The sequence below is a fragment of the Rana temporaria genome, chromosome 3, assembly GCF_905171775.1.
Source record: "Rana temporaria chromosome 3, aRanTem1.1, whole genome shotgun sequence".
NCBI lineage: Eukaryota > Metazoa > Chordata > Amphibia > Anura > Ranidae > Rana > Rana temporaria.
In genome coordinates, this window is record NC_053491.1 from 406180260 (window position 1) to 406203675 (window position 23416).

Consider the following 23416-nt stretch of genomic DNA (forward strand, 5'->3'; position numbering starts at 1 on the left):
ATGTTCACTTCATCAAATCTGGCCCTCTTTGAAAAAAGTTTGGACACCCATGGCTTAAGTCATAAGCATAATAAGAATAAACTTTGACAAGTATTGAAAATGGCCATCAACATTGAACTATTCGCCCTTATCATCCCTGTCCATTATTTTAAAATACCGCCTCTTTTGTGAGTTAAATAGTTTTCACCTTGCAGAGAAGCACTAGCATTGGGAGCGTGTGCCCTGTGTTATAGTCAATGCGCAGATACTATGCAACAATATAAATAAAAGTGCTAGTGCATATCAAAAGTGCAGTGCAAAAAATATTGTGCAAGATTATTAAAGTGCTTGTGTAATAGTCCAACAGATCAAAGAACTCAAAGAAAAAAAATCAAAATCAAAAATAAAATCTACAAGTATATGTAGCGCCCTGCTCCTGTTGGGTAGGCGCTATTTGTAAATTTAAGTTATCTGGGCTGTAGTTTAGCTCGGAATGATTATGTCAAATTATTGGTTTCTGTTAGGCCCCGTACACACGACCGAGTTTCTCGACAGAATTCAGCCAGAAACTCGGTCGTGTGTACACTTTTCGCAGAGGAAGCCGACGAGGAACTCGTCGGGCCAAATAGAGAACATGTTCTCTATTTCCTCGTTAGTCAATGAGGAAACTTGGCTCGCCAAGATCCTCGGCGGCTTCACACAGAACTCGACGTGGAACTCGATGTGTTTGGCCCGTCGAGTTCCTCGGCCGTGTGTACGGGGCCTTACAGTTCAGCTGTGTTGCACATTTTCCACTTGACTGTAGGTGTCGCTGTCACCACAGGTCTAGGTTGGAAATGCAGCAGGCTTGGTGTATTGAGTATTCTTTTCCCAGAAGCAGCCCAGGGGGTGTGGTCTCCGCCGCTCTGAATTCTGGGACAGGGTACTTAAGGGACAGACACTGTTCTGGCAGGGTCTTCCGATCCTGACCTGATGGCCCTCCTGGCCTCAGGGATTTGTTAGCAGTTCTTCAGCCTCTGGGCCTGTTGGCCCGAGGCTCCGTTTACTGAGAGTGGGCCCAGGAGTTTCTGGGGCTTGCTGGTCCAGGGGTGGTCCTGTGCTGTCTTGCCTGCGGGAAGGAGCCGATCAATTGGGGACTCAATTGGAGGACGCATCCTGGCCAATCTACCTCACAGTGCTGCCGGCTGGCTGAAAGGTCCTGGTACTGTGTAGCTGTGTCTTTGGAACTTTGCAAAGTGTGTGTGTGGTTACACGGTCCTCTGGCAGATGACTGCAATAACTCGACTACACTCATCAAGTCTGTGGCAGAGACTTTTGAACGAGCTTCGCACCGGCTGCTAGGTCAGTGAGAGAGGCCTATCCGGTGGTTGCTGAATCCAGTGTGGAAACGGTTTGTCCAAGAACGTACCCGTGATACGCAAAGCAAGGTACCTGCATCCCTCCTAACCCTCCATCCCTCTGTTTGAGTTTGTTTAATAAAACCTTGGAAGAAAAGAGACTATTGCTGGCCATACACTATACAAAAATTCGGACAAAATTTGGTCGTTCAGACAGTTCTTTCGTTTTTCGGACAGTTAATGGGCACAAAATCTCTAATCGTTGGGACGTTTTTGAGCCAAAAAAACGAAGGACACATTTGTTTTTATTTATGTCCACTAAATGATTTATCAGTCACTACATGATGGCACTATCGTTTGCGCTCACGACCGAACGTTCGTTTTTCGAAAGTTCGTTCGGATGATTTTTCGTGGAGTGTATGGCCAGCATATGGCTCCTTTCACACTACGGCGTCCGCCTGCTCCCGCCAGCTCAGCGGGAGATCTGTCCGCAGATCTCCACTGAGCCGACGGATGACAAGCTCCTCTCTGCTCACTGAGCGGGGAGGGGCTTGTCGGGCGCCACTGTCTCCTATGGAGAGATCTGATTAAAATAAACAGCATGTCTGTTTTTATCAGATCTTACCCGATCCGATCCACCATGGACTGATGGGGTGGTATCCCCATACGTCTGTTTTTAGCGGATCGGGTCGGATGTCAGCGGACATGTCTCCGCTGACATCCGACACTCCATAGAGATGCATGGAGCGGGCGTTCAGGTCCGCCGTCAAAACTGACAGGCAGACCTGAACGGTCTGTCCTTGTGAAAGGGGCCTAAGTGTTGGTGCCGACATTTGTGAATAACTCTTCAAGGAGGTCCCTTAAGACGAACTGGGTGAATGGTCAGGCAATGACAGGCCCAAATTTAAACCAGCGGCCCCTTCAGGGGTATTGCTACATATAAGAGAAATGTTGGATAATATTTAAAACTTGTGAAATAGTGAAACAAGTGCTCCACCAATGTGTAAATCCTTCACCACCAGCCAGAAGACCACAGTATCTCCAAATAATCACCAATCACAGTTTTCTGGTCAGATTCCCCTTTCACAGATCATACCATATCATGGGGAAGATACAAATGAAGGCAGGAAGGAGGCTACGATAGTGTAAAAACATCTCACAGGCTTGTTAAAAGAATGTATGTAATCCACTCACATTTGAAGAGTGCCTACCCGGTACTAGGGAGTAACACGCTCAGCTATTATTAGCCATTCCATGATGTAAGCAGCATCCTTGCCCTGCCCTACATCCGTTTCGTCATGTGACGTCTTCAAGGGGTCAATAATAAAATAAATGTCTTTATCAATTTAGGCCAATATGTATCCTGCCACATATTTTTGGTAAAATGAATCCTAATAACTGTATATTGATTGGTTTGCACAAAAGTTATAGCGTCTACAAACTATGGGATATATTTATGGCATTTTTATTTTATTTTTTTATTTTTTTACTAGTAATGGCGGCAATCAGCAAATCTTTAGTGGGACTGTGACAAATCAGACACCTAACTGACACTTTTGACACTTTTTTGGGAAACAGTGACATTATTACAGTGATCAGTGCTAAACATATGCACTGTTACTGTACTAATGACACTGGCAGGAAAGGGGTTAATATCAGGGGCGAGCAAAGGGTTAAGTGTGTCCCTAGGGGGTGCTTGCTAACTGTGTGGGGGAATAATCTGATAATGGTCTGGATAAAGACAAAGATCGGCGTTTCTGCTTGCAGGAACACAAGATTTCTATCTTCGTCCCTGTCAGAACGGCGATCTGCCTGGTTTACATAGACAGTTTGCCATTCTGCCTCTCTGGGGAGTAATCGCGGGTGTCCAGCAGACATCGAGTCCGCTGGACTCACTGATTGGCTCCCCCTCTGGAGAATGGTCTGACTGGATAAAGACAGAGATCGGCGTTTCTGCTTGCAGGAACACAAGATTTCTATCTTCTTCCCTGTCAGAACGGCGATCTTCTGGTTTGCCATTCTGCCTGTCTGGGGAGTAATCGCGGGTGGCCGACAGACATTGGGTCCCCCCTGACCAATCGGTGCCCCCATTGTCTATTGCAGGAAATTACATACAGGTATATCGTTTAGCGCACTAGAGCCACCCTGCTGCAGTATATCTGCGGTAGGCCGTCTTTAAGTGGGTAAACGTAGGAAAAAGTGATCAGGGGTGCATAACAATTGTTTACACTTCCCAACTAATGGAGAATAATGCCTTTGTGGATCAATCAAACATTATTCTGTTAATAATCCCTTCCAATTTAGGGATACCCATTAAACACAGCACTAACAATTAACACAATCTAAGCACTTCTGCCTGTCAGCACTAGTGGCATCAGTTCAAATCATAACCAAGGCACTACCTGTATGGAGTTTGAATATTCTCCCTGTGCCTGTGTGGGTTTCCTCTGGGTATTCTAGTTTCCTCCCACACTACAAAGACATGCTGGGAGGTTAATTGGCTCCGGTCTAAATTGCAATGTCTATGTATGAATGAATGTGAGTTTACCAACTTAGATTGTATGCTCCTTGAGGACAGGGAATGAAATATACAATATAGAGGATAAGCACTGTGTAAATTGTCAGCGCTATATAAATACCTGTAATAAGAATAAATAATTATAACTGCAGTTTGGAAATTACAGTAACATCCTGAGCTCTCAGACACATTGATTGGACTGTCATCTGAACACTGACAGCTCCTCTGTTTGGATTGCACTAATGACTCCATAACTGGTTTAAACCGACAAAGCCTCTATGTACAATATTAGCATGTTCTTCTTAACAGAACTATTAAATATGATGAGAAGTACATCATGTACTGTATATTCACATTGATTAGTATGGATTATGGCTGATTCCTGGGGTTTACATAATGTTGGCTATTTTAAATATGTACATTTGAGCAAATATGTTTTTTATGACGTTTGTTAATAAAATGTTTTTTGTTCTTGAAATCTGCTTGATCAGCAGGGGTTTAGTTACAGGGGAAAAAACAGCAATAAAAACAAGGCAAATAAAAAAAAAAACACAAATGCAAAGACCACTAAATGAAATGATCCCACCTAAATAATAATTTTTTTCTCAAGCTAATTTTGTCTAAGTAGTTTGATGAACCCAATTGAGAGTTTTTGCTTTGCGAAAGTTTGCGAAATTTGCTAATTTTGCTGAAAAACCAATTACACCTAAACCACTTTGTTTTTCCGTATTCAGTACCTCGAGCTTTGATTAACCAAACAACCAAATGAGTCAGAGTGACTCATCCCCCCTCTCTGCCTGCTCTTGAGAGCTCTGTTATGCCGCGTACACACGGTCGGCATTTCCGACAATAAATGTTCGATGTGAGCTTGTTCGGAAAATCCGACCGTGTGTATGTTTTATCAGACATTTGCTGTCGGAATTTCCGACAACATATAATTGAGAGCTGGTTCTCAATCTTTTCGACAGCAAAAGTTCTTGTCGGAAATTCCGACCGTCTGTATCCAATTCCGACGCAATTCCATAGAAAAAAGACGTCAACACTCCCTAGGACCTAGCCTGTCTGAGCTCCCCTCTTTTCGTCCCGTGGAGCATCCTCTGCCTGCTGAGGAACCTATGCAGCTGGGCCAGACCAGACTAACCCCCGAGGAACATGCTAGGCGCAGAACTCTGGGCTTGTGCCTCTATTGTGGAGGCAAGGGCCACTTTCGTGACTCCTGCTCGCTTCGCCCAGGAAACGCTCGGGTCTAATACATTTAGAAGGTGGAGTATTGGACTCAGAAACATCACCTTCCCGTCTTCTTCTTCCGGTGTCCCTTCATGTAAGCACTTCTCCCCAATCGACCCTTGCATATTTGGATTCCGGGGCTGCCGGCAACTTTATGGACTGGAGAACTGCTTCTTCTATGAAGCTCACCCTTTCACCCCTCTCTACACCGTTGGTAGTCTCGGCAATTGATGGCACTGTTCTTCCAGGGGGCCCTATTTGCTTCCAGACACTACTTATTAGGATGTCGGTAGGGATTCTCCACCAGGAGTGTATATCCTTCCTCATCCTACCCAAAGCCTCTACCCCCATTGTATTGGGCCTTCCTTGACTACAGCTCCACTCTCCCCATGTGGACTGGGTCTCTGGGCAGATCCTGGCTTGGGGTCCTTCATGTTTCTCATCATGTCTTTCCAAGGTGACCCCCAAGGAGAGACTTCCGGTTGCTACCACATCAATATCTTCTGATCTTCCCACTGCATACAGCGATTACCGGGATGTGTTCTGTAAGAAATCGACTGAGGTGCTTCCTCCCCACAGGTCTTTTGACTGTGCTATTGACCTTGTTCCCGAAGCAACTCTGCCCAGGGGTCGTACCTACCCTTTGTCCATCCCAGAGACCCAGGCCATGTCTAAGTATGTCACAGAAAATCTTGAGAGAGGTTTCATCCGGAAATCCTCATCGCCTGCAGGAGCAGGGTTCTTTTTTGTTGCCAAGAAGGATGGTACCTTGAGACCCTGCATTGATTATCGAGGCTTAAACGCTGTTACTATTAAAAATCGTTACCCCTTACCCTTAATATCTGAGCTATTCGATAGGTTGAAGGGTGCCTCAATTTTCACTAAGTTGGATCTCAGAGGGGCGTACAACCTCATTCGAATACGAGAAGGTGATGAATGGAAGACTGTGTTTAACACTTGAGACGGCCATTACGAATACCTGGTCATGCCTTTTGGGTTATGTAATGCCCCAGCCGTGTTTCAAATCGTTGTCAATTAAATCTTCAGGGAGCTGCTGTATCAGTTTGTTGTCATCTATCTGGATGACATTCTTATCTTTTTGGAAAATCTGCGTGTCCACAGAAACCATGTCCGCAATGTACTCCAGCACCTTAGAGAGAATAATCTCTATGCCAAGCTGGAGAAATGTTCCTTTCAATGTTCTGAGGTCCTATTTCTAGGATGCTTTGTTTCAAGCTTGGGTCTTCGTATGGATCCTGGGAAGGTCTTAGCCATTACCAACTGGCCTCTTCCTGCTAGCCTCAAGGCCACATAGCGCTTTCTTGGCTTCACAAATTATTATAGGCAGTTCATAAGGAATTACTCTTCCATTGCCGCGCCTTTTATCGCTTTGACCAAGAAGGGTGCTAATGCCAAAGATTGGCTCCCGAAGCTGTCTCTGCGTTTCACGATCTGAAACAGGCCTTTGTCTCTGGACTACTCTTGAGGAGACCAAACCCTGGGGAAGCATTCTTTATTGAAGTGGACGCTTCTTCAGTGGGGGTGGGAGTGGTGCTTCTTCAACTCTTTGAGAAGAGACGTCAACCATGTGCGTTCTTATCCCAAAAAAATTCCAAGGCAGAGAGAAATTATGCCATTGGCGACCGGGAACTTCTTGCAATCAAATTGGCACTAGAAGAGTGGCGTCATCTTTTGGAAGGTTCCCCTCACTCCATAACGATCTTCACCGATCACAAGAATCTACAGTACCTACAGAATGCTAAACGTCTGAATCCCAGACAGACCAGATGGAGTCTGATTACGTACAAACCTGGTTCCTGCAACGGTCGGGCTGATGCCCTCTCTAGGTCCTTTGACACTTTGCACGAGGAGCCCACTTCTGAACCTGAGCCGATCATCCCAACTTCATGCATTGTTGCCCATTCTACCACCCTGGACTCAAAAATTCCTCCTGGTAAGACCTTTGTCACCACTTAGCTAAGAGCTAGGATCCTTCGTTGGGGACATGATTCCAAGGTGGCGGGCCACGCTGGACTATGTCAAGGCTTGTCATGTCTGTGCTCAGTCTAAATCCTCCACACAAGCTCCTGCTGGTCTCCTCATGCCCTTGCCCATTCCTAAGGAGCCCTGGGCTCATATTGCCATGGATTTTATCACCGATCTCCCACTGTCTGACGGTAATACGGTCATTTGGGTGGTAGTCGATTGGTTCTCCAAGGTGGCTCATTTTGTTCCCCTTCCTGGTCTTCTTTCTGCTCCTGCCTTGGTTCCCATTTTTATTCGAGAAATTTTCCGCCTCCATGGGGTTCCTTCTCATATTGTTCCGACAGGGGTGTTCAATTTACGTCTCGTTTATGGAGCGCATTTTGCAAAATCCCTCAATATTGCCTTGGATTTTTCCTCTTCTTACCATCCTCAATCCAATGAGCAGACGGAGAAGGTTAATCAGGAGTTAGAGATTTTTCTTCGCACCTTAGTCTACGCTCATCATGACGATTGGTCCTCTCTACTTCCGTGTGCGGAATTTTCTCATAACAATCATGTAAATACCAATTTGCAGAAAACACCCTTTTTCTCAGTTTATGGAAGACATCCTCAACTTCCGCTACCCATGACCTATGCTTCTCTGTGCATTGGAGACTGCTCAGATTGCTCACACAGAACATAGTTCTACAATGGTGTTCTGTCTCCAATAAAGTTTCTTGTGGATAATACCAGCGGTGTGCGACCCTCCTTTTCAGACTTGCATCATCTGCTACAGGAGTACGAGTGGGCTCTGTGCTAGTCTGCACCTACTCTTCACAGTTTAAGGCTGGGTTTACACTTATGCGAATTTCACCACATTCAATTTGCATAACAGGAGAGTGTAACCGGCTCTCAATGGAGCCAGTTCACACATCTCCGAGGTGGCTTCGGAGCACACAGCAGAAGGGTCATGTGCGTCTTTGGCTGTTTCAAGTCCAAATTCAGCTCAAAATTCAGACCTGAAACGATGAACGGGGGACCAGACCCCCTGCTGTGCCCCCTGCTGTGCCCCTAACATAGTGTGAACCCAGTCTAATCTCAGAAATTCCGACAAGAAAAGTTCGATGTGAGCCTTTGGTCGGAAATTCCGACTGTGTGTAGGCTCTGACATTTTTCTGTCAGAATTTCCGACAGCAAAAATTTGAGAGCTTGCTCTCAATTTTTCCAACAAGAAAAGTTATTGTCAGAAATTCCAATCACAAAAAAAACACGCATGCTCGGAATCAAGTAGAAGAGCTGCACTGCCTATTGAACTTCATTTTTCTTAGCTCGTCGTACGTGTTGAACGTCACCATGTTCTCGACGTTCGGAATTTCAGACGTTTGTGTGACCGTGTGTATGCAACACAAGTTTTTGAGCCAAAATTCAGTCTGAAAAAAATCCACGGTTTTCTTGTCGGAATTTCGGATGGTGTGTACGCAGCATTAGTGTTCGGTTATTACTAAAACCAGTACTAATTGAATGTAGAGGCAATTATTTAATATGGTAAAGAGTAGATACAACCGGCCCTTTGAGGGCAACCAAAATGCTGATGTGACCTGCAATGAAATCGAGTTTGACACCCCTGATGTGTAGGAATCTGCTGTCTTCTACTGTCTGTATTTGTAAATAGTTATTGCTTGCTAAAGTGGTTCTAAAGTAAGAAGTTTTTTTGTGTGCAGTAACCCCCCTCACACTTACCTTAACCCCTATCTCGATCCAGCAATGTTTACGAGTGCTTCGTCCATCCAGGACTCTCCCCCGATTGGCTAAGACACAGCAGCAGCGCCATCATCAAAGTCAGTTTGCCAATCAAGAGAGAGAGGGGGCGGGGCCAAACCGTGGCTCTGTGTCTGAACAGACACAAAGAGCTGCAGTTTGGGTGCCCCCATAGCAAGCTGCTTGCTGTGGGGGCACTGGACAGGAGGGAGGGGCCAAGGCAGCAGAAGAAGGTCCCGCAAAGAGGAGGATCTGGGCTGCTCTGTGCAAAACCAAAAGTATAACACGTTTGGTATTTTAAAAGAAAAAAAAAAATACTTTAGTATCACTTTAAGGCCTCATGCATACTGGACATTAGGCCATCTCACCTAGACACCTTTCTCCTGGCAGAAGCGTTTTGGCAAAAAATAAAATAAAACGCCTGATGCTTGTAAACACGCCCAGTCAAGCACTTGGGCAGCAATTCATTTTATTGGACAAAATAATAATTATTTTTATTGTGCAGAATAAATGAACACTGAAGTTAACATGTTTAGATGCATTTACACACGTCAAGAGATTTTATCTTTTATTTTACCTACCCTGTGAAAGGAAGAGGCTTATACTTGCCTATTCTAAGAGCACTCCGGTCCCATCAAGTGATCTCCCCAGCAGCCAGAGAGAGGAGAGATCAATGACAACCAATGGAATGTCTGGGCAGTGACATCACCAACAGGCTTGCCATGGGATTATATTGCTGTCGGTTGTCCCTCCTCTCTGCTAAAACCGCCACTGGGAGGCGATCATGTGATCGTACCAGAGCACCCTCAGGACAGGTAAGTATACATGTCTTCCTTTCACTGGGTAGTTAGAATGGGGAGGCAGGTTTAAACTTGGTTAGGAATAGCCTGCACCGTCCACTTTAAAGCTCTCAACAAAGAATGCATATTGCTTGTTTTAATGCCGCGTACATACGACCGTTATTCATGTCATGAAAAAAACGATGTTTTTCTCAACGCAATTCCTCTCGAGCCTGCCTTGCATACACACGATCATGAAAAAAAATGCTTGCCTAAAGCGCGCTGACGTACAACGGCACTATAAAAGGGGAAGTTCCATTCGAATGGCGCCACCCTTTGGGCTGCTTATGCTAATTTCCCCGTCTCATAACTTGCTTCTGAGCATGCATGTTTTTTCCCCTTCGTTAAATCGTACACACGACCATTTTTCACGACGTGAAAAACGATGAGAAAAAATAGAGCAGGTTCTAAATTTTCCGTTGAGAAAAATGCTCTGGAGCCTACACACAAACAATTAAAAAAATGGCATTTATCTCGTCATGAAAAACGCTTGTGTGTACGCGGGAAAAGATCCATTTTTTTCTCAGTATCTACGTATTAGCCAAGTTATTTTTAATATTGCTTTTGAACCACAATATATCTGCCCATACCAGCTAAGCCAGTTGTTTCACAGTTTACGCATCCAGACCTGCCCTGGGGAGGGGCAATGAATGAAAATGTATACTGTACTATAATGAGACTCTAATTTTAGAAACCATTGTGACACATGGCTGCCTTTACATTTTTTTTTAATCCAGATACTCTCACGTGGACCAGTACTGTAATTGTGAACTAGAGGCTTACGGGTGTGCACTGATTTGCTGTATTGGAATTCTGGCTTTGCTTTATGTCGGGGACACTATACCCAAACCCAAAAATATACAGAAAGTATTACAGGGTCAGTCCTTTAAAAAATAAATAAAAATAAAAAAAGGATTCTTCTATTTTTGGTATTAGAGAGTTAAAGCCGTGATAAAGGCTCCCCCCCCCAAAAAAAATAACAAACATGATAAATTTAACTGTGATACTCTGTGATTAAATGTAATAAATAAAATGGTGTTGCACAGAGTGGCCCTGAACCCTTTCTTCTGCAGTCCCCCACTGGTGCTGTCCACTTCTCCTCTTGTGTGTCTGTCTGCCCCCATAACAAGCTGCGTGCTATGGGGCACTCGCAACCGAGCCAAGCTGTGTGCATCCACAGACACACACAGTGATGGTCACTGTTATAAGCAATCAGTAAGCAAAAAATAATAATTCCTGGTCTCCTCCCCAGAGTAGTACAGTGTTACTATGGTAAAAAAAAGAAAACGTAAAAGAAAAAAAAAACCTTGAAAAGTATGTTGTTTTCTTTTTTTTTTTAACACACACACTTGACTTTTTAAAAAACCCTTTAAAAACTTTCCTGCAAACTAAACAATATACACAGATTTGTATATTATGTATGTAGCTGAATACATTTTGGCCTAAATTTAGGAAGAAATTTTACTTGTTGTTTCCACCTCTCTCATTATTAGGCTGATTTGATAATAAACCATGACTTAAAGACCACGTATGGGGTTATCTTTCTCTATTCACTTGTCACCAAATATATATTCAAGAGGCATGTACAACTAAGGCTGTAGAGACAATTAACCACTTCATTACTGGGCACTTAAACCCCCTTCGTGCCCAGAAAATTTTTCAGCTTTCAGCGCTGACGCATTTTGAATGACAATTGCGCGGTCATACAACACTGTACCCAAATTATATTTTTATCATTTTTTCCCCACCAATAGAGCTTTCTTTTGGTGGTATTTGATCACCTCTGCGATTTTTATTTTTTGCGCTATAAACATAAAAAAAATGAAAATTTTTTAAAAAAAACACAATATGTTTTACTTTTTGTTATAATAATATCGCAATTTTTTTTTAAAAAAAATTTAAATTTCCCTCGGTTTAGGCCGATACGTATTCTTCTACATATTTTTGTTAAAAAAAAAAAAATCGCAATAAGCGTATATTGATTGGTTTGCGCAAAAGTTATAGCGCCTACAAAATAGGGGATAGATTTATGATTTTTATTTTTTACTAGTAATGACGGCGATATGCGATTTTTTTGTCAGGCCTGCGATATTGCGGCAGACGTATCGAACACTTTTGACACAATTTTGGCACCATTCACATTTATACAGCGATCAGTGCTATAGAAATGCACTAATTACTGTATAAATGTGACTGGCAGTGAAGGGGTTAACACTAGGGGGTGAGGAAGGGGTTAAATGTATTCCCTGGGTGTGTTCTTACTGTGTGGGGGGAGGGGACTGACTGGGGGAGGTGACCGATGCTGTGTCCCTATGTAAAGGGACACAGATCGATCTCCTCTCTTCCTGACAGCACGTGGAGCTCTGTGTTTACACACAGAGCTCCACGTCCCTGCTGTCACCGACGATCGCGGGTGTCTGGCGGACATCGCGCCCGCCAGGCACACGCATCGGCTCCCGAGCAATGCGCCGGGCACGTTGTTTCCCCGCTGCGCGCCCCCAGCGGTACGTCCACCCGGCACTTGAGAGCCGCGCTGTGGACGTCTTTCATCCATAGCGCGGATCCCAAGTGGTTAAAGGATATCCAATGTAGCCACAATTAAAAGGAGTAATGTTGTCACTATAGGCCATGGGTCTCAAACTGGTGGCCCTCCAGCTGTTACAAAACTACCATGCAGTGCATTATGGGACTTGTAGTTTTGCAACAGCTGGAGGGCCGCCAGTTTGAGATCCCTGCTATAGGCAGATCCAATATTCGACTACAAACAGTTTGTGTGCCCCCATAGCAAGCTGCTTGCTGTGGGGGCACTGGACAGAAGGGAGGGGCCAAGGGAGCAGATGAAGGACCCGCAAAGAGGAGGATCTGTGCAAAACCAAAAGTATAACACGTTTGGTTCCTTCCCCATTACATAGGAAGGAAGGGTTGGTTTTGTAGTCCATGTAAGAGCTGGAAAATCAAGCTATCACAAACATTTGACATTCTTTTAGACTCCATAAATTACAAGGAAACCACAATTCTGGCAAAACGGATATATATTTTAAAAAGAATTACTGTGTGTATATATATATATATATATATATATATATATATATATATATAGATGGATGGATGGATAGATAGGTGTGTGTGTGTGTGTGTGTGTATCTAGCAAATTACCCTGAACAAATTTGATTTTGTCTCCACACAGATTGGAGACCCTGAGCTTTTCCTCATTAACATACAATAAAGAAGCCAAGCTTCTAGATCTTTAAACTTTTGCTAGGACCTGAAACTGAAATCTAATTTACAACAGTGACAACTTGCATACATTAGCCTGTCCATACATTGTTTGAATCTTGGCCAGTTCCTGCTGAACCAGCCGAGATTCAGTCCTTTAGATGGCTCAAGACCCGTGAGGACAGAATACCCTTGTTCTCATAAAGGTTTTTCTGTGCAAAACCCCCGATGGCAACCCTGTACTTTAAAGCCCTCTCCCACCACATTTTTGCCAAATATGTCTGCAATGCAGGCTAAACCCTGCCAGTGCACCCAGGGCCGCCATCAGGGGGGTACAGGCAGTACACCTGTAAGGGGCCCGGATGGCAACCCCCCTTTTTTTTGTAAGGGGCCCGGAGGTCCCCAGAGCCCCGGATGGCAACCGCCCTTTTATTTTTTACAATCTTTATTTTGGTTTTACTAAAGGGCCCGGAGGTCCCCAGATGGCTACCCCCTCCCTTTTTTTAATATATATTTTTATTACCTCCCCAATTCGTGGCACTTCCCCGCTTCTCAAGTCGCGGCAGCCCCCCGCCTCTCAATTTGAGGTGGCAGCACCCCCCCCCCCAGTTCTATGCTCCAGGGGGCCCATGCCTGAAGCAATGTAAGGGGCCCCATAATACCTGATGGCGGCCCTGAGTGCACCCTTAAAAGAAAAAGGAATCAGGACACAGGACATGCATTTTAGAACCAATTTTTAAATTTAATTACATTTACCAGTTAAAAAGAAAAAACAACAAAAACAAAATGTAACATCACAGCAATGGGAGCTCCCACTCTAGGAGCAGTGCAAATTCAAAAGAGGAAATGATTTGTAATACATCATGCTCTTGTTACTGATTTAATCCATAGAATATGTAACAGCAGATTTGTGATTAAAGTCTACGTTTTATAAAAGGACACAACACATGGTTTTTGTTTTTCTCTCCCAGCTATTTATAATAAAAAAAAGGCTACAAACCAGTAGACGTTACAATATTAACTTATGCTGTGTAGCCAAAATTGGACATTTCTTGCTGGCTGCAAAGACAGGAAGTCAGCTTTAAAGCTGATCTCCACACTAAAGTGGAACTTCCGCTCATCGGATTCCTCCCCCACTCTAATGCCACAATTGGCACCTTTCAGGGGGGAGGGACAGGATACCTGTCAAAGACAGGTATCCTTTCCCACTTCCGTGAGTGCGGCCGTGACGTCACCGCAGGGCTCCCTCCTCCCCTGGCCAATAGGAGAGAGGAGCGGGCCTCGAGCAGGTGCAGTAGGATTCCCTTGCCCGCAATGGCCACGACAGCACCAGACAGCTGATGGGGTGCCGACATCGAGGGACTGCAGGACAGGCAAGTCTCCATTTATTAAAAGCCAGCAGCTACAGTTTACAATTCAGGAAAAAGATTGCACGTCCATTTTTTGGTTGTGGTGCATTGGCAGCCAAATTCAAATGAATTACTGTGTGTGCAAACACACTGCATCGGACAGGATAGCTGTGCATTAGTCCTTAAACCGCAATATACCCAGAAACATTTGACTTTTGTTACCCCCAAGAACCCTCTAGGTTTCTGCATTTAATGGCCATTACCAAAAATCTCAAAGAGCCCTTTCACACTGAGGATCCGTTCCTTTAATATCTGCTTGTTCAGCGGGGATCGCTCCGGCAGATCTCCGCTCTCCTCTATGGGAGGATCGGATGAACACGGACCGTCTGTCTGTGTCCACCTGATCCGATGGCGGATGGAAAAATAGTATTTTCCTCCATCTGCAGAAACGGACCATAGCGGGGACTGATGAGATCGGGTGTCTGCGGGTGTTTATCCGCTGACACCCGCTATCCCATAGGGATACATGTATTTCCGTATTTCATCCGAAAACAGATGGATGAAATACGGACATAGTGTCCACACGTGTGAAAGGGCCCCAAGTATAGAGATCTATTAATTTCATCCAGTTTGGGTTTCAGATTAAAAACTAAAACTTGACAGTTTATTCTAATCGCTATTGAACAGCGGAAAAAGGTCTGCAGTTGGACTGAAGTATTTTTTTATGCTGAACTGACTCTGGACCCATCCGTAAAGTTTGCTCACCTACTTTCTCTAGTGTAGAGATGCATGTGGTCCTAACAATCAGGGTTTGCATCATTCAGATTACAAAATACAAACGTCATAAACAAAGCATATTTTTTAAATCTTGCTCATTACCAATTACAAGTGTCCACATGCCCAGAGCTTGATATAGAACCTAAACCTTTAATGTTGGGTACCTACCTCATATTTGTAAAGAACCAGTTACACCCAGGTTTATGCAAGAATCATTCAGGAATCAATGTTTTAGTATAAAATTTAGAAGTACCCCTTATTTATCTTAATTTGATGTCCGAGGATGACTCCTGAGGTCGAAAAGTTAGTGCCCGTCAACTACCTGCCCTTGTGCCAATATGGGGAGTCTTCCAGTTCTTGGGTAGCAACACAGAACCCGGTAGTCGTTTACATTCCTTCAAAACCCCAAAGCCGTCATGTGACGTTGAGCACACTCAGGACAGAACGCATTATCAGCACTAGTTCATGAAAACTGCTGTGCAGGAAGCGTCAGGATCCAGGGGACCTTTCACCTCCAATCCCTAGGGCTTATAGCTGGATATACATTCGTCATTTTTAACAAAATTCTCAGAACATTCAAATGTCATTTGAAAGTAGTTCCGAGATTTCGCTTACCTTTTACATTCAAATTTGAAATGAATTGATGGACTTTACCAAACAAAAACCACATTCATTGTCCGTATGAAATTTGTAGATTTGAAGAGTAACTCCACTTTTGAGAAAAAAAATAAATAAAAATTCCCTCCGGGTGATCACTGTACATGGCAAGGATTAACCAGTAGAGGGCCGCGCTATAGACGAAAGACGTCCACAGCGCGGCTCTCAAGTGCCGGGTGGATGTCCCTGGACGTCTTGCTATTTACATTCCCTGCGCGCCACTGGGGGCGCGCAGCGGGGAAACACTGTGCCCGGCGCATCGCTGGGAAGCCGAGCACAGTATCTGGCAGCCGCGATGTCCGCCAGGTACCCGCAATCGGCGGTGAACGCAGGGACGTGGAGCTCTGTGTGTAACCACAGAGCTCCACGTCCTGTCAGGGAGAGAGGAGACCGATGCTGTGTCCCTTGTACATAAGGACACAGCATCAGTCACCTCCCCCACACAGTTAGAACACACCCAGGGAATACATTTAACCCCTTCCTCACCCGCTAGTGTTAACCCCTTCACTGCCAGTCACATTTATACAGTAATTAGTACATTTTTATAGCACTGATCGCTATGTGAATGGTCCCAAAATTGTGTCAAAAGTGTCCGATATGTCCGCCGCAATATCGCAGGCCTGACAAAAAAAAATAAATTGCAGATCGCCGCCATTACTAGTAAAAAATAAATCAAATCTATCCCCTATTTTGTAGGCGCCATAACTTTTGCGCAAACCAATCAATATACGCTTATTGCGATTTTTTTTAACAAAAATATGTAGAACAATACGTATCAGCCTAAACGGAGGAAAACATTTTTTTTTTTTTTTTTTTTTTAATTGGGATATTATTATAAACAAAAAGTAAAAAATAGTGCGTCTTTTTCAAAATTTTCTGTCTTTTTTTGTTTATAGCGCAAAAAATTAAAAATCGCAGAGATGATCAAATACCACCAAAAGAAAGTTCTATTTGTGGGGAAAAAAATTATAAAAATATGAAAAAAATATAATTTGGATACAGTGTTGTATGACCGCGTAATTGTCATTCAAAATGCCTCAACACTGAAAGCTGAAAATTGATCTGGGCACGAAGGGGGTTTAAGTGCCCAGCAATGAAGTGGTTAACAAACTGAAAAAATAGCTGTGTTTTGCCATGTCCTAATAGGAGTGGTTTCATAATTAACAAACAATCAGTTTCTGCACCTGCAGGGCTCTAATGAGAAAAACTGCAGGGTCTGCATCCCTTTAGACGCGATTTCCCTTTGGAAGCAGCTCACCAAAAATTATACTTTTGTTGCAGGAGCTGCTCAAAATCTGACTTAAATCTTAGTGCAGGCTTCCGAGAAAAAGCAGTGAGCCAATCATACAAGCAGGAAATTAAATTTCTGGGGGGTGTTCTGTACACCATCTGTCCACAAAATGCTTCCAGGTAGCCATATTGCGTGTTACATAAATTACAGAGCTGCAGATTGAAAGGGAAAGATCATTTATAACAGGGTTTGACAAATTTGCTTGGAATCTAGGAGGCAGCTAAAAAAGTTAGGAGCCAGAAGCGCACCGCGTCCCGCCGAGCTCGCGCACAGAAGCAAAACGCATACGTGAGTAGTGCCCGCATATGAAAGCGGTGTTCAAACCACACATGTGAGGTATCACTGCGATTGGTAGAGCGAGAGAAATAATTCTAGCCCTAGACCTCCTCTAACTCAAAACATGCAACCTGTAGATTTTTTTTAAACAAACGCCTATGGAGATTTTAAAGGGTAAAAATTTGTTGCCATTCCACGAGCGGACGCAATTTTGAAGCGTGACATGTTGGGTATCAATTTACCCGGGGAAGACCAAGAAGAGGAAAGACCTTTCCTCTTCTTGGTCTTCCCCAGTGATGTAGCAGAGGTACGTCAGAGGGGGCAGGGTCACGTGACGGGTGGCTCTGCCTCCTCTATATAAGAAATGTCACCGCTTCAGCCGCTCATTCGCTGGGCTGTGCCCAGCGGTGAGAGGAGGTCCGGGATGCTGCTGCGCCGGATGGATGGATCTTCACATCGCCGGAGCGGAGATCACCCGACGCTGGATCTTCTCATCGCGGGAGATCACCCGCACCCGTCGCTGGATCAGGACAACGCAGGAAGCCGGGAACGAGTGGATTTGTCACCGCTGGATGTTTTTTTTTTTTTAATAAAGGACTTTATTCTTTGGTGTCAGTGTGTTTTTTTACAATACTTTTTACTTCCTTCGTGAAATGGTAGAGGTACCCCATTACCATTTCACACAGGGGGGGGGGGTCAGGATCTGGGGGTCCTCTTTGTTAAAGGGGTCTTCCAGATTCTGATAAACCTCCCGCCCGCATACCCCCACAACCACCGGGCAAGGGTTGTGGGGATGAGACCCTTGTCCCCATCAACATGGGGACATCCTCCCCATGTTGAGGGCATGTGGCCTGGTGCGGTTCAGGAGAGAGGGGGGGGCCGCACTCTGTCCCCCCCTCTTTTCTGCGGCCGGCCAGGTCAACGTGCTCGGATAATGGGTCTGGTTATGGATATTTAGGGGGAACCGCACGTCATTTTTGTTTTAAATTGACGGCGGGGTTCCCCTGAATATCCATACCAGACCTAAAGGGTCTGGTTATTGAATTTGCGGGGACCTCCGTTCAGGTTCGCTCAACCCTAGTAATAAAAAATCGGGTACGATTTATCGCACAGTCATCCGATTTAGTACGATTTACATTGACCACAATATAAAAAAAAAACGGACACGATTGTAATACGATTTCAAATCAGGACCAAAAATCGTGGGCAGACACGTTTTTTGATACGATTTTAAATCGTATCAAATCGTATGCGGATCAAATCGGATGCACTTGGGGACCTAAATTAATGAATGGCAGTGAATGGATCCGTTTTGCCATACAGATTTGTACGATTTTAAAGCTAAAATCGTGAGTAAAAAACGGATGACAAAATCGTGGTGTGAATGCACCCTAAGTTGTCGATTAATCAATTAGTTGTTTCGGCCCTAGCCTGCACCACCTCCCGTCACCGCTGAGGAAGCCAACATGTTGCCTCTGCACTCGGGGCTGCGAGTGGCCAGAGCCGCAATGACGTCACTCCCGCGCATGCACATGAGTGCGCCATTTCGGCAAGGAGCTCCAATTTTCCGGCAGCATCTGCCAGACCTTCAGAGCGGATGTGCCACCGACGTCAGTGGCTGCATGGAAAGTGAATATCTTCTAAATGTACAGATTTAGGAGATATTCATTTTACCTACAGGTAAGACTTATTATAGGCTTACCTGTAGGTAAAAAAAAATGTGCAAGAGGATACAACCGCTTTAAAGAAAACATTTCCATCCCCCCTTCCTTCAAATTCTGTCACTGCAGCCAGAAATTAAAGTCAATTTGATTAGAAAAAAACAAACTGTCTTACAATTAAAAATGACCCATTCATTTTTTTGTTTGTTCATATCTAGCTTTAAGCCTATAGTACACATGGGCCGAATGTTGGGCGGCATTGGTCGGTTCAATAGAAACTGGCAGATATTCAGCCGGTAGGTACGGCAGCCATTCGGCCGGCTTCTGTCCATGGCTCATGACCAGAAAGGGACTGCCAACCGGCTCGACTCCCTATCAGTGCTCTTAGCCAATGGCTGAGAGCGCTGACCAAAGTGTTCTGACAGAGGGTCAACACCCACCCCCCCCCCCCCCCACAGAAGACAATAGAAAAGCAGAGGAGATTGATGTACCAACATTGGATTGTTAGTACAGCAGCTCCAACCTGAGCGGTCAGTTTGTACTAGGCTTTAGTCATATCAAGATAGGTTAATTTATTTTAATAGGCAGTAACCCTCCCAGTTTTAACTTTAATATTCAGATTCTTGCATAACCACAAGCGGTTTTTGAAATAGGAACTCTGGCAAGCACTGTTTGCATGTAAACTGACATAAAAAAATAAAATGCAGGAAAGCTACTACCTAATACAAAAAAAAACAACAAAAAAAAAAAAAAACACACACACACACCCCTATACCATTTGAGGTTTTCATAGTTTTAAACAGTCAGAACACACATGGAAGCAACCTTAAATATAAGAGCCGTTTGTGGTCACCCCTCCTGTGCACAGACCAAGCATGCCCCCCACACTGACTCAAAAATCTTAAAAGTGTATTTCCACTTTTGCAGTCAAAAAAAAAAAAAAAGTGTGTGTATACATCTAGCAAATTATCCTGAACAAAATTAGATTTTGTCTCCACACAGATTGGAGACCCTGAGCTTTTCCTCATTAACATACAATAAAGAAGCCAAGCTTCTAGATCTTTAAACTTTTGCTAGGACTTGAAACTGAAATCTAGTTTACAGCCAATAATGAGATCTGCCAGCACAACACAGACAGGAAACATTTTCTCCCCAGCCTCCTTTAAACATTACAAAGGATAGAAAGCTAGGTGTGTTTTTTTTTTTGGTCAAGGAGTTTTCAGAAAAGAGCATTAAAAAGGGAAACAGCAGTTTTTATTCTTTTTCAAGTTATGCTTTGTGAATGGGAACAAGTAACAAGTATAAAGTAGGTGTTATCCCAATTCAGCTGCAATAGTGGATACACACTTTAAAGCATAAAGAGACAACATATTACAAGAGAATAGTTTAGACCGGTGGTTCTCAACCTCAGTCCTCAAGTACCCCCAACAGGCCATATTTTGGGAATTTCTCAAAAAGGATATCAGGGAACTGGAGAAAGTTCAGAGAAGGGCAACCAAACTGATAAGAAGCATGGAGGAGCTCAGCTATGGAGGAAAGAATAGAGATAGGATTAACATGTACAAATATATAAGGGGTCCATATAGTGAACATGGTGTCGAGATATTCACTTTACAGTCAAGTTGTCATCACTGAGGACAAGGGGGCACTCTCTACGTCTAGGAGGAAAAAAGATCTCCAAATACGGAAAGGTTTCTTCACAGTAAGAGCTGTGAAAATGTGGAACAGACTCCCTCCAGAGGTGGTTCTGGCCAGCTCAGTAGATTGCTTTAAGAAAGGTCTGGATTCTTTCCCCAAATGTACAAAATATAACTGAGTACTAAGATTTATAGGTAAAGTTGATCCAGGGAAAATCAGATTGCCTCTCGGGATCAGGAAGGGATTTTTTTTTTCCCCTGTTGTAGCAAATTGGATCATGTTTGCTGGGGTTTTTCACCTTCCTCTGGATCAACTGTGGGTATAGTAATAGGTATATGGGATTATATCACAATATTTTTTTTATGGTGGAATTAGATGGACTTGTGTCTTTTTTTAACCTATGTAAAATAGCTGTCCTAAATACAAAGCCATCGACTGATTTAAATCACCTGTCCAAGATAAATGGAAAACCTGCAAACCTGGCCTGTTGGGGGGCGGGGTACTTTAGGACCAAGGTTGAGAACCACTGGTTTAGACCTATGTTTCTCAACTCCAGTCCTCAAGTACCCCCCAACAGGCCAGGTTTTCATGATTTCCCTCAGATGAAATGACTGTGGTAATTACTAAGGCAGTGAAACTCGTCAAATCATCTGTGCAAAATAATGGACAGCCTGAAAACATGACCTGTTGGGAGCACTTGAGGACTGAAGTTGAGAAACGTTGGTTTAGAGACGACCGGTTAAATTTGCATATCGGCTTCAGAAACTAAGACACAACATTTGGTAATAAGTTTTAGAGATCTAAAGAGCTCTTCTGATAGAAAATATACAAAAGCTTCCGATCAGAAAAAAAAGGTCTATAAATCCCTAGATTTTCAAAGCAAACAATGCCGAAATAGACATTCTTCTCCTATCACCCCTGCGTATAGGAATACTTAACATTCGTTTTACACTGGCCTGCCTGTCCGCTACACTGCGACAGTCCCAGCCAACCACACATCTAAACATGGAGGGGTTGTAAAAACTGGAACACCCCCTTAAACATAACCTGGAACACTCACGTAAGTGTATTCTCCTGTAGGTTGGTCCATTACAAATTATTACTGGCTGTGAAGGAAGTAATTGGCTTACCTGTCTGAGAATGTACTTTTTACGAGCTAAAAGCCTGAATTTAAGTGCTGTGATTTCCCATGTTTTCATGAATTATTATTATGATTGTGTTCTCTTAAAATGCTTTTTGGAAGAAAATTGCACCTTTTAGTAAAATTGTTTTACTCGCTGCCTGAAAGTGATGCTCCCCTGGTTCTGGCAGACACCGCTAGAGAAAAGTGCCAAGTTTCAGCGGAGCCTCTGGAGAACATCCTTCATTTTGGAGTGATTTGAAAATCAAGTCGTGGTTTAGGAAGAACACCACCTCCACAGCAACGACTCTACAACTCAATATGTAAACCGACCTTCTACAGATCCACCCATCGATACAAAAAAGACAGTTCAGGCAGATGTGGTATATAAAAAAGCCCTTTGTACGGTAGTATCAGCTGTCATGTCCATCAGCTCAACACCTGCCAACCCATGGCTTGGCTTACAAGACAATAGATGACGAGTTCCTCCCTTCTAAGCATCAAGTACAAGTTTTAGAAAATAGGTCTGTCGCAGATATAACTGCAGGGTGGGAATGCCATCATTATCAGAATTTGGAGTGCATGTTTTTACTTATTTGCAAGGTAAGGCACCAATAGGAGTAGGAAAACAAATTAGGGATACACAGATACTGGTATTGGTGCCGATTTATTTTCACAAGTCCTCATGAAAAAGCTCTCAATACCCAAAACTGATACTTTGTGATGCACTTTGTGATGCGATTTGTGTTTGTGATACACCCAAATTTTCAGCCGCTGAAAACAGGGTCTTCAAGAGGAAGTAAACTCACAAAAAAAAAAAAAAATACACCCTGCAAGAAAAAGGCATAATGAGCTAGTATGCATGGCATACTAGCTCATTATGAATTACTTACCTGAGATCGAAGCTCCCCCAGCGGCCCTCGTTCCTCTCCTCCACCATCTCACTTCCTTGCATCTCAGCTGCGGCGCTGTGACTGGCTGGAGCCGCGATGACGTCACGGTCCCATTCAGAAACTGCACGCTCAGACATCGGCACCGTCTTTCTTGCAAATATCTCCTTAACTGTGTAAGTTAAGGAGATATTTCTTGCACCTACAGGTAAGCCTTAATCTAGGCTTACCTGTAGGTCCAAGTGGTCTGTAAGGGTTTACAACCACTTTCAGCATTGTGCCAAAAGAAAAAAAAAAAGTCGTCAATAATGGCTACAGAAAGCACCCCTGATTTTTACGGTGCTTATGGTGCATTGTTCATGGGACTCAAAAAATGCAACACGTGCATTTGTGATGCGTTTTCAATTCTTTTTACTGTGTAGGTGCATTTTATTTTTACTGACCAAATTTGCACCAAAACTGCAGCAAGCAAGATTTTTAAAACCACTTCAAAAAAGTGCCGATAATGGGAGACCATTCATATTCATTTAAATTTTAATTTCCGCGCACCACTAATTTGTGTCCATAGTTACAAAATCAAAGGGCCCAAATCGAAGTGCAGAGAATGGTGCATGCAGTCTGAACTGGAATGCGGTGAGATTCCTGTTTTAGCCCTGGTTCACACTGGGTACGATTTGGAACGATTTGAGATGCGATTTGACATGTCAAATCGCATCTCAAATCGGCGGCAATTGTCGGCAATGGCACTGTCCTAATCAGTGTGACGCCGCATCTGCGAATTCAAAAAGTAGTTCCTGTACTACTTCTTGCGATTTCGGGCCGCGATTTACATTAAATTGCGGCTGAAATCGCGGCAAAAATCGCGATTTTGAATTCGCAGCAGTGTGAACCTAGGCTAAATCGCATAGTTTCCCGCAT